The sequence below is a fragment of the Scardinius erythrophthalmus genome, assembly GCF_964197995.2.
Source record: "Scardinius erythrophthalmus genome assembly, chromosome: 25".
NCBI classification, from domain to species: domain Eukaryota; kingdom Metazoa; phylum Chordata; class Actinopteri; order Cypriniformes; family Leuciscidae; genus Scardinius; species Scardinius erythrophthalmus.
In genome coordinates this window covers 29,757,076-29,769,492 of record NC_138245.1, presented here as the reverse complement: position 1 = coordinate 29,769,492, position 12,417 = coordinate 29,757,076, and the positions used below count along the sequence as shown (strand labels likewise).

Genomic DNA, 12,417 nt, shown 5'->3' with positions numbered 1-12,417 from the left:
TCAGAATTCTGAGATATAAAGTCGCAATTGCGTCTTATTAAGTCAGAATTCTGACTTTTTTTCTCGCAATTGCGACTTTATATCTCAGAATTCTGACTTTATAACACGCAATTCTGAGAAATAAAGTCAGAATTGCGAGATATAAAGTCAGAATTGCATGATATAAAGTCGCAATTGCGTGTTATAAAGTCAGAATTGTGAGATATAAACTATTCTGTAAAAAAAAAAAAAAAAGTCTTTTTTTTCCCCCTTAGAATTGGACTTTATATCTCACAATTCCGAGAAAAGATGTCAGAATTGCGAGATATAAACTCGCAATTATGTGTTATAAAGTCAGAATTGCGTGATATAAAGTCAGAATTCTGAGATATAAAGTCAGAATTGCGTGATATAAAGTCGCAATTGCGAGAAAAAAAGTCAGAATTCTGACTTTATAAGACACAATTGCGACTTTATATCTCGCAATTCTGACTTTATATCTCAGAATTCTGACTTTATATCACGCAATTCTGACTTTATATCTCGCAATTCTGAGAAATAAAGTCAGAATTGCGAGATGTAAACTCGCAATTGTGAGATAAAAAGTCGCAATTATCTTTTAAAATGTTTTAATCGGTGGCGGAAACAAGCTTCCATAGTTTTCACAAAAGCCCTTGACCTGTCAAAAGTCTGCCGGATTATGTGTTTTGCGTCATCTGACAAACTTTTGCTGACAAATAAATGGTAATTTTTCAGTCCTGGAAACACGGAGAAAGACTAAACTTTGTGCATTTTAGAAAATATAAAGTGTTGTTATAATGATTTGACAGCATTTCCTCTTGAATGAATGCGAGTCTCCCCCCAACAGAGTGTTTTCTCTGGCTGTTTGAGTCTCTAATGTTGCGAGCCAAGAATTTTATCTGCATGGGCAGTTGTAGCCAGTGAGAGAGGATGCTAATAATGGAGGATGTTGTTTTTTGGTGATAATATACACACGACAGGAAATTCTTCACAAATCTTGCCCTACTTTTTCAGTTTCTGTGGTCTCCTCTGTGTCTCGTGGAGTGATAACAGACGCTGGTTTTGCACTAAGATCAAGAGTAATCCGAGAGACGCTTGTGTTGCGGGCAGATTCAATTAATTACGCAGCTTCCAGCGACATTAACGTCTAAGATGTTGCAGCTTGCGTGTTGAAGTAGCGTGACCTGATGGCTTTCGTCTGCTGTTTTCTGTTTCGTTTTGAAATCTGTTTGCCTCAACCAGCCATGTCTTCAGGACAGAGACTCAGATGTGCAGCTGGGAACCATTGGTCATTTATTCTGGACAGTTCCTTATGTGTGTTGTTAAGAGTGATGCTGATTGAGTCGGTCGGCATGCACAAACACGCACGAAAACACTAACAGCCACAATCTGACGCCTACTTACCTGGAAAATAAAGACAATCATGAAAATATGGGTGAATCTCACGAAATCTGTCGCAAACACGTCCTGGTCATATTTCATCACAAAATCAAAATAATAGGCAAGAATAGTTATAGATTAAGAATATAATCAGAGTTTAGCCATTGGAAATATTTATTTATTTATTTATTTATGCATGAAATATATGTTGTTGTATAACACTTATATAACACTATTTATTTTATAATATATATATATATTTTTTTTTAAATTCATGCATTATGACATTTTTCACTTTCATGTATTTTATTATTTTTGTTTGTTTTCATGTCAATATAAATAATCCTGAAAATATGGGTGAATCTCACGAAACCTGTCACGAACATGTCCTGGTCATATTTCATCACAAAATCAAAATCAAAAAGTAATTTATGTTTTAAGAAAATAAGTTATTTAAGTAATTTATGTTTTTCTTTTCCTAAAGAAAAAAAAAAAGCCTGTAATTGTTAAAATAATATAATCAATTTAGCCATGGAAATATTTTATTTTATTCATGCATGCTGCATATTTATTTATTTCTGCATGAAATATATGTTATTTAACATTATTTATTACATAATATTTTTAACAACATTTTTCATGCATTATTATGATTATTTTTATACATTATTATTTTTTTCACTTTCATGAATTTCATTAATTTCATTTGTTTTCATATTAATATATATAATGCATAAAATATGTTATTGTATAAAATTATATAACCTTATATATTGTATAATATTTTTCCATGCATTATTATTATATTTCTTCACTTTTAATACATGCATAATAATTTATTTATGATATTGTTGCATTAATAATAATAATAATAATAATGCATGAAAGATATGTTTTTGGATAAAAATTATACAACCCTATATATTGTATATTATTTTTAAAACAATATATTGCCTGCATTACTCATAATGTAATAATGTGATATTATATTCATATAATATTACTTTTTATATTACTATATACACACATATACATTACAGTATATTTAAAATTATACTATTTATTATTATTATTATTATTATTATTAGGACAACAGAATACCCAACATATTCTCTATAAAGAGCTGCACATCAAAAAAAATACGAGTCATCATGATATCATTATACATTATCTGTTGTACCATAACACATGCTTACAGTATCAGGACAACCATAGAACATAAACATCTGTACGAGCCTCTGAGAAACCTCTGGATCCATCAGTGAATCAAATGTCACACTGAGAGAAGCTGTTTGCAGCACATCTGCCTTGCGGATGAAAGTCTTTGTGAATCGACGAAGGAAAATCATTCTGTGCTTAAAATCCACAGCTGGCGGATGATTTTTGTCAGATCAAGTCAGTGATTGTTTATGATTCCCTGACAGCGACCCATGATGACTCTGGTGAAGCAGGCGATGATGTTTGACATGTTGTGCTTTCAGCACAAATGTGTCACGGCGTGGAGAATCTTTACCTCTGTTTGAGATTCACGTTCCCCTGTGGTGAGGATCACTGTATTCTCAGCTTCGCCTGTCATCACAAGAGGAATACAGCTTTTGAAAGCTCTTCAAGCTCCTCTCATAGACCTATTAATCTGAGAGCTGAAGTTCAGGAGCTTTAAAAAGAGAACAATACTAATATACCTTTGCATTTGCCAAGTTCAGTAGCTAAAAAAGAGGTTATTTGTGTTGTATTAGTCTCTTTTTAAAGCTACTGAACTTGGCAAATGCAAAGGCAACTAATCAAAACATGTCAAAATGATTTTGCAGAATTTTTTGCATATGGAAAACATGCAGTTCATGGATTTCTATAGAATCGGACAGCTTGGATAAAGAATAAAAGTTTGCACGTGCAGATAAATCTCAAATTTCAGGAAAATTGGATAAACATCCATGCACACAATTCTGTCGTAGTCACATGTTTGTTATATTCCTGTCAGTTCAGCGTTTCAGGGTCCGTATTGAAAGGTCTCTTTCACTGTGGAATAATTGTGTCTCTTTCTTTTGATAAAACAATGATTTCTGGGCCGTGAGCTCATGTCTTGGCGCAGGCGGAGGTCAGAACATGCCAGACTGCTCCGTCAGGCTCAGAGTCTGCTCGAGAAGTACTGTTGTGACAGGACACAGTTAGCAAACATTTCGGACATCAATCCTTGATGGAATGCCAGGTGTGGGCAAAATCTGATTTCACAGAACATACTGTATGATATATATGTATATATGTATCCTGTTTTAACAATTCAATTAACAATTTATATTAATAATTTATATTTAAGATTTTATTTATAATAATAATAATAATTATTTGATGATTAATTTAATTCATATATACAAGCAAAATATCTATAAATTACAGAATCGTCTGTGTGTGTGTGTGTGTGTGTGCCTGTTATTCGCATATCTCTCGAACCGTTAGACCGGTGGATTTCAAACTCGACGGGTGTCTCGCTACGGGCACGAGTAAGTGCAGTGCCAAGTTTGACGTTGTTTGGATTAGAAATGCAAAAGATATCGTTAAAAATACCAGTAAAAGAAGCACTAAGAAGGTTGTGGTTTAAAAATAAACGTTCTGATATAAACACTCTCAGTCAGATACACTGTTTACTTCTGAATATTATATTTTATTCACGGCCATCAATTGTAGTAACCTAGCCTGCTCCCTGAATTCAATGCGTTCACAGTCTCTTTCACGGGCACCAAACCAACAATACTAAAACACACACAAAAACTGATTTTGCACAGGCATTTTGCGCTAGTAAATTATAATGAACATTACTATGTACAATTATTAGATGATTAATATTTTTTTTATATATAATTATAATAAATTATATGTACTAATAATATATCATTACCAATACATACCTTTAATTTTTATAATTTTATTTATAATAATAATAATAATAATATAATAATATAAAAATATATTATTATATTTATTATAATGTTTATGTAGCTACTAGTAATCATATGTATTATACTAATTATTTTATGATTAAGAGATATTATAACTTATTATTACATACATTTATAATTTATTTATCATTTATTAATATTTAATTAATATATACCAATTTTTTTTAGAATAAATAAATTATTATTATAAATACAATTATTAGATTATTCTTTTTTATTATTATTATAATTAATTATTAATATATCAATAAAAATATAATAATATTGAGTGTGTATGTATGTGTATATATATATATATATATATATATATATATATATATATATATATAAAATAATGTTTAATTACGAATTATTTAAAAAATGAGTCGAATCCTTTGAGTTGTCACTTCTTTTGAGTTCACACTTATTTCCTCTATCTCTATGAGGGTCAGAGTGTCTCGTTCTCTGTCCGCTGCGGGGCGTCTGTGGATCTGAGGTTTCCAGCTGAACGTCGTGGTGTTGAACTCGTGTAGTTGATGCTAATGGAGGGGGACGTCTGCGATTGCAGGAGGGTCAGGTTTATAGCAGGTCATGCAAGTCATCAACTGTGGCCTTGAGCTATTAATACAGACCTGTCCGTGCACTTTAACCTCTGCTGGACACAACTCTGCTTGAGCTGACTATGAGCTCCTCTAGAGACATCTTTTCCTTCTTGAATAAGGCAATCTCAGAATTCACTGTGGGTGAAAAGAGCCAGATGGATCTGAGGGAAATATATACTAAAAGATTTTTTAACAAGGCTGCATTTATCTGATTAAAAATAATATTGTGAAATATTATTGTAATTTAAAAGAACTGTTTTCTGTTCTGCATATATTTTCAAATGTAATTTATTCCTGTGATGCAAAGCTGAATTTTTACTCCAGTCTTCAGTGTCACACGATCCTTCAGAAATCATTCTAATCTGCTGATTTGCTGATTATTATCACAGTTGGAAATGATGATGACTGAAACAGTTTTGGAACAGAATCTTGGATTAGTGCGGCTGAATTGCAAGACATGAAAAACAGGGAAATATCAGAAAATAAAACTGTTTTTATGTGTTTATTTCATGACACACGTCTGGATGTTGAATCTGCAACACTGAGGTCATTTTGGGCTTGAAAAGAAATAACTAAAAGGTAATTAGATCAGTTTTTAGACAAAAATAAATGAGATTTTCCTCAGTTTATGGAATTCATGAGTTGGTCATTTTCTAATTGTACATGGAGAGATATGACTCATACCTCAGTTTTAGCTCTGATCAGAGGAGGCTTCTCTAAGTTACGTCTTCTAGTTGGCTTGTGTTTCCTGATGGAATCCAAACTTTGGCTGTTGAAGAAACAAGCTACTTGCTTATGGAGACCGGATTAGACAAGGAAACCCCTGGGACTCGGTGGAAAAGGCTTTTATCAAGAGTTTAGCACATAGTTCAGACAAGAACAATATGCAGGAATGATAAATATTCTTAAGCAGTTTCTCGGAATGCAACGGTGACGACAGCGTGTTTGTGGAAATGAAGCTAAACCATTAGAGAAGAGAGTTGATAGAGTTGATAGAGTTGACGTCTAGAGGAGTCAGTCAGTTATCTGAGGTAATGAACACTAGCAGGTGTTGGACTTACAGAGGCGAAGGTTTATGAATGATAAAGACGGTGTATATATATATATATATATATATATATTGTGTCATGATGCGGAAAACATGAAGGAATCGTGTTTTTGTTTGTCGCATGTTTTTAATTTTAATTTATTTTGTGCATTGCAGGGTTATTATAGTCACCTATAGCTGTAAAGAAACTTGAAATAAAGTAAATTAAATTGAAATAAAAAGTTATAGTTTATTCAGCTAGTTGCCAAAGCAACATTTTCTCATTTAACTTAATGTAATAAAAATAACTAAAAGGAAAACTGAATAATATAGACATAAACAAATGAAAAGAAAAACACCAAAATGACTAAAACTTTAAAAATTGCAATGAAAATATAAAAATAAAAATGAATATAAAATATTAATAAAAACTAATAGTATCTCAACTATACTAAAATAACACTGATTCATGTTATTGATTGTTGGACAGTGAGCTTTTTTCTATTTTTTTTTTTTTTAATCAAATTTGAAATTAAATTGTGTTACACTGGTAAAACTTTCCTCACAAAGATGAAACTTTAAATTATATTATTGTGTTTGTCTGTATACACCCAATTATAACTTTAAGTTGCTTAATAATTTGAAATCAGTGAGGTTTTGAATTATTCCTCACATATTTGAGTGAGAATCTGTAAAACATGTATCATATGAGTAGAATTATTTACTGGGTAAATTCTGTTATTAAGTAGATAACGACATTTAATTGCATGCAACAAATCATTTACACTAATTTATTCTGCTAATGTTTCATGAATGAAGCCTATTGACTCACTGAATCAAATTTGAATCGGTTGATTTGCACCATCCGAATGAACTGAGTCACAAATATGACTAAGTAGGCATTTAATTGCATGCATATATAGTAGAAATCTGTAGTTACTGTAAGTTAGTAGTTTTAGTTTGTTACTCTAGACTACTGATTACTAATATTCTGTAGGAATGACTTTACTCAACTTTACGGGTCACTGCCGTTGCATATGCTTCATTAATCAGCCCGTCTTCAGGCTATTAAAGTGGACATAAATGAAATCTATAATCCAAGTGAATTGCTCGGCTAATTTCTCCTTTCACATCCTGTGTGCTGAGCTTTATTTAAGTTCGTTTAATGGGCCATTAGCTCAAGGCCAGTCACCTTTTGTGCTGAAAATGTCCTCAGGCCCCTCCTGGTTTAATGGAATGTAAAACACGATGGTGAAGTTGTGGCCGCAGGACTTTTTACGCCACAATAATGTAAAGGTTTTTAAAGACTGAATGAAAACTAGAAGTCACACAACTTCTGTTTAAACCTCAGATTCCTTGTTTTTATTTTTGATTTGATTTGATTTGATTTGATGTTTTTAGAGTCAAATGCATTTGAAATAGTTTTGGTTTTGGTTGTGTTCTAGTTTACTGAACATAAATGCTGAAACTGAGCGTGACCTGATCCTTGTTACCTGTAGTGTTGTAGTAGTAACTCATCCACGTGGCTTTACGGTAATTGAGCTACAGTTTCTCCATGGTCACGACACTCTCGTATCTGTAAAACATGTGTTTAACATTGCATATGCTCCATCATCATGATTGGTGTGTAATTCGGCCGATGAATCTGTGAAATATCACTCTAGATTCAACGTTCTGGTTAAAAAACAATAATCTGAAAACCATTGCCTGAAATTTGAGTGAAATTCGCTTTACGTTTTGATGTCGACTTCGTCAGAGACGTTTATCTGCCACTCGCGGTCACACATTTTATCCTTTTTTACAGTTTTTCCAGTCATTGCACATCTGTTTGAGCTGCCTTTTCCGGAGATCTGGGAACGTTCCCTGAGTCCTTTTCAGCACGTGTAATGTAATGATGTCACACTGCATATTTCCAATGGAAAGTCCACCTTTAAGCAGACTGACTCACTCATTGACATTCCCGGCGCATTCGCCACATTGTGTGTTGCAAGGAATTAATCAGTTATTAAAAAGTCTGGTTAGTGTGTGGCGTTCCATGACCCGGAAAATTCTCCACGGGTGAAGCGGCCACAGCCGGACAATAGAGGCGAGCGTGAATAGATGGTCCCGATACGCCGGAGTCCTCTGCTGCACTTTCTCACAGTCTGTCATTAGAAGTCTCCCTCCTCCACTTTTTTTTTTTTTAAATATCTTTCTCATTCTTAAACTAAGTTTTCCCCAAAATGAAAAATTGTGAAAAATTATGTCACTTTAACTTTTTTACGTTTTTATTTTTTAGTCATTTTTAAGGTTCAATCTCATGAAACCTGTCAAGTTTAGTTCTTATTTCAACCCAAAATCAAAATATATACATGGGAAAAGTAAATTATATTTTTCCTTGCCTTGAAATTTTTCAAGACAATTAATAAGATTGTTATTGAATTCTGATAACTATAATGCAAATAATCTTGAAAAAAGTTTTTTGATAGTTACATTTGTTCTATAACAATGATCATCACTATTGAGAAGAATTGTAATTGTAATAATGAAAAATGGGAAAATAAATAAATAGTCTTTAAAATAATGTAATGAAAACCCCCTGAAAAGGCCTGATTTTCTTAATCTAACGTACATACTGTAACATCTTATTTTAATGTTCTGATTTTGGGCTGAAATAAGACCTGGGCATGTTTTCATGTGATTTAACCATATATATATATATTCTCAATTTTTTCAAAGTCTTGATCATGTTTTTGGGCTCTACTAGAATAGGTATATATGCTTGATTGTTCAAAAACACATTATTTTCCTCATAATCTCCATTGTTGCGGCTCCTCTCTTCCCAGTCTGTCAGTAACGCTCTGTTTAGTTCCTGTCTCGATGTAGCCCCTCCTTCTGAAAAGCACACTGTGCTCTGATTGGTCGGCTGGATCAGTGTGTTGTGATTGGTCAAGCGCTTCGAGTGTGTTTGGGAAATGTCCCGCCCCTTTCCATAACCGCCAGTTTAACACACTACTAACTAACTCAACCAGGCTCCGCCCCTTTATTCTGCGTATGAATTATTTAAATGAGGAATATTGTGACGTGTTCGTTCCCGGAAGAAACTCAAGACTAGGGAGTTCAGAAACACTGACACTGATATAGAGAAGAACTCCCGCTCGAGGGACTTTGCTTTGTAACTTTGCAGAGCTTTTTCATGCTCATACATCAACGTTACACACTAAAGAAAGCTGAAAATGAATCAAAGCGTAATAGGACCCCTTTAAAATAACTGTAAATAACTCAAATAACCAGTGTGACTCTCTCATTACTGCCACTGTAAACCTGCCTCTGGATAATCCCACAATCCCTGTTTCCTGTCTGGCTTCTTCCTGTTGGTTTCCTTATTTTGCTGCCAGGAGAGAATATATATAGCCCGGGTCTTTAAAGTTTCCTGGTGCTGAAAACCTCCAGTCAGAATGAGTTTTCTTAATCGTGTTTGTGCGTTTCTCTTGCTGGAGTTTGATTCCTTAATCTTTCCTAATTGAGCTGAAATTCCAGAACTGCGTTGGACCGATGAAAGCTCCATAATGGTCACTCTGTGTCCCGGACGTCTGCATGAAGACTTGAAGGTGACAGCGATCCAGCTGTCTTTACCGCACTGACAGACAGAGAGCCTTCATTCTGTGATGCTGGACACCAAAACAATATTTATGCGTTAGGATTCTTATTTTGAGTGTCATTTCTCAGTTTAAACACACAATTGCATTCCCAACCCATGCTACCTCTATAATTGGTGTTATGAAGTGAGGAAATAAGGAAATAAGGTAGTATGGGGTTTGGTTTTATGCATCAGGAATTGACTGGATTGTGAAAAGTTGACATTTCCTTTACTTGAAGATTTGTTTTTGTAATTAATGGCTAAATAGTGATGACTTTTGGTGAACGTGTGGCCTAGATGCCGTTTTTTTGTGGGCAAATAATAATGTGCACTGATAAATCACTCACAATAAGAATACAGAACTTAGTTCTTATAGAGTCCATTTTGATTTCGTTAACTTCAAGTATATGCATTTAATATGTTTAATATGCAGTATATGCATTTAATATGTTTAATATCAGTATATGCAGTTAATATGTTTAATATCAGTATATGCAGTTAATATGTTTAATATCACTATCAGTATATGCAGTTAATATGTTTAATATCAGTATATGCAGTTAATATGTTTAATATGCAGTATATGCAGTTAATGTTTAATATCAGTATATACAGTTAATATGTTTAATATCAGTATATACAGTTAATATGTTTAATATCACTATCACTATATGCAGTTAATATGTTTAATATCAGTATATGCAGTTAATATGTTTAATATGCAGTATATGCAGTTAATGTGTTTAATATCAGTATATGCAGTTAATATGTTTAATATGCAGTTTATGCAGTTAATATGTTTAATATCAGTATATGCAGTAGGCAGTTAACATCTTTAATATCTTCTTTATATTCTCCGTGAGACATGACGTGTGATGTTTGAGTGTGTATCAGCAGACTGTGTGTCCTGGAGGCAGCTCTGACAGGTTGAGATGTGATCACAGCACTACACACTCACGCAGTGACCTTGATCTGCACCTGCATTACTCACGAGTCGAGTCAAAGCCATTAGCTATGTTTCCATACAAAGCTGCGAATTTCACTTATGTGACATTTGCCAATTACATTTGCGAATAAAGCAAATGTTCATCCAGTCAGTCAAAGAGAACAAAATCGTCACTTCCTGATAAACTGGTGATAAGAAAAATGAAAGTAAAATAACATCTTATTTATTGAAATCAATATCACATTTATAATATCACAAAAACAGCACTCGTGTGATGTTGCGCTCGTTACTCATGTGATGTTGCTTAACTATATCATGATAAAAATATGAGACAAAAGGGATTTTTTTCCCCCTGATATCTTGAATTTTAGTCGGATTCTAACAACAATATGAAATGTAGATGACATGAGTATGTCTGGGGCGAGGCGGGTGCATTACATGCTTGTTAATGCATAAAACACATGCATTACATGCATGATTTTAACACGTTATTTTTTGCTGCGTTACATGCTTTAATAATTCTAACACGTTATTTTTTCCCATAACTAATTCATTAAGTCGACAGCCCTAATATATATTCTAAAGCAAAGTAGACAGTGAGTCACTTTGCACATTCCCTAGTCATAGTTAACTCGCGTGATCCACGTACACCGAGTAGCTCATGCAGAAATTAGGCAGTAATTTGGACATTCCTCGTATCCCTGCAGGCTCCAACACAACATTCCCAAGTCCGTCAGGCCCGAACAGGTAGCCCTCAGGTTAAAGATCAGCCCTGCGGGGTTTGGGGAACATATTTTGTCTCTTGTTAACACCAGGAGCTTTGTAAACCAGACGGGATTGAGAGCGAACGAAAACAAATCTTTTGTCTGGATGTCAACTTTTTTTGGAGCTGCTTTGAAAAGACATCAACCCAGGCAGAGACCATTAGAGACCCAGAGAAAGAAGCACTGGGATGTGTGGCGTCTGGTTGAGCTTAGTCTTTTCAAAGCATCCTCGGAGCAAATCTGCTCGGCTGTTAAGTCTCTCACGAATGCGGTGGGCATCCAACTGAGACGGGGCTGTCGGGAAATGCACTGTAATTCGCTCTCTCGCACAAGTGTGTGTACATACAGTGCGGATCTGACAACACATTTCACACAAACACACACACACATCAATGCACAAAGCCAGATCCTCCGGGTTGACAGGGGGCCAGGAGGTCGTCTAATTAAGTTTGAAAAATGTCAAAGCATCATTAACAGAACTGACACAAATTCTGAGTGTCATAAGATTCCTTAACCATAAAACAAGGAGCATTTCCATAGATGTGCTCAGAGGGCGTTTGGTCTTCTTAAAAAGTCATTTTCAGATTATTTTCAGTCTTTTAAACACATTTGAGCAGCTATAAGGGGTGTTTATACCTCTGAAACATCACGTTGAAAACTTTTCAGAGGTCTAAACCCCCCTTATAGCTGCTCAAATGTGTTTAAAAGACTGAAAATAATCTGAAAAGGTCTTTTTCTGTCGAATTCTGTCTGTCCTCAAAGTGTCTGTTCAGAGGTGTTCAGAGTTGAACGTGTCTTGTCAACACACACCTTGGGAAGAAGAATTGAGTAAAAACAAAACACAGCTGTTCCAAAGACTGATATGTGAGGAATTCGAATGGTTTTTGTCTAGTTGAACTCATTGCAAAAAATTCTCTGGAAAGGTTTAGTGATTTTGAGAGTTTATAAAATAATCGCTCAGAGATAGTGTTTGTAATAATCCGTCATTCTTTGTATGGATGGACGACATACTCAAGTTTAGTTTGCTATAGGCATGATGGTAAATATTTAAAGTAGGAATTAAATATTGCATTGGAGTCTTTGTCCGCGAAACAAAATTGAGACAAATGAGATGATTGCTGACATACAGTAAGAGTTTAGAGTTAC

General features: G+C 34.1%; 1 protein-coding gene across 1 annotated transcript in view; it reads left to right on the top strand.

Moving 5' to 3' along the window:
• Positions 1–12,417, top strand: part of megf6b (multiple EGF-like-domains 6b) — a 64,479-nt gene that overhangs the window by 9,625 nt on the left and 42,437 nt on the right. The gene's annotated exons all lie outside the window — the stretch shown is intronic.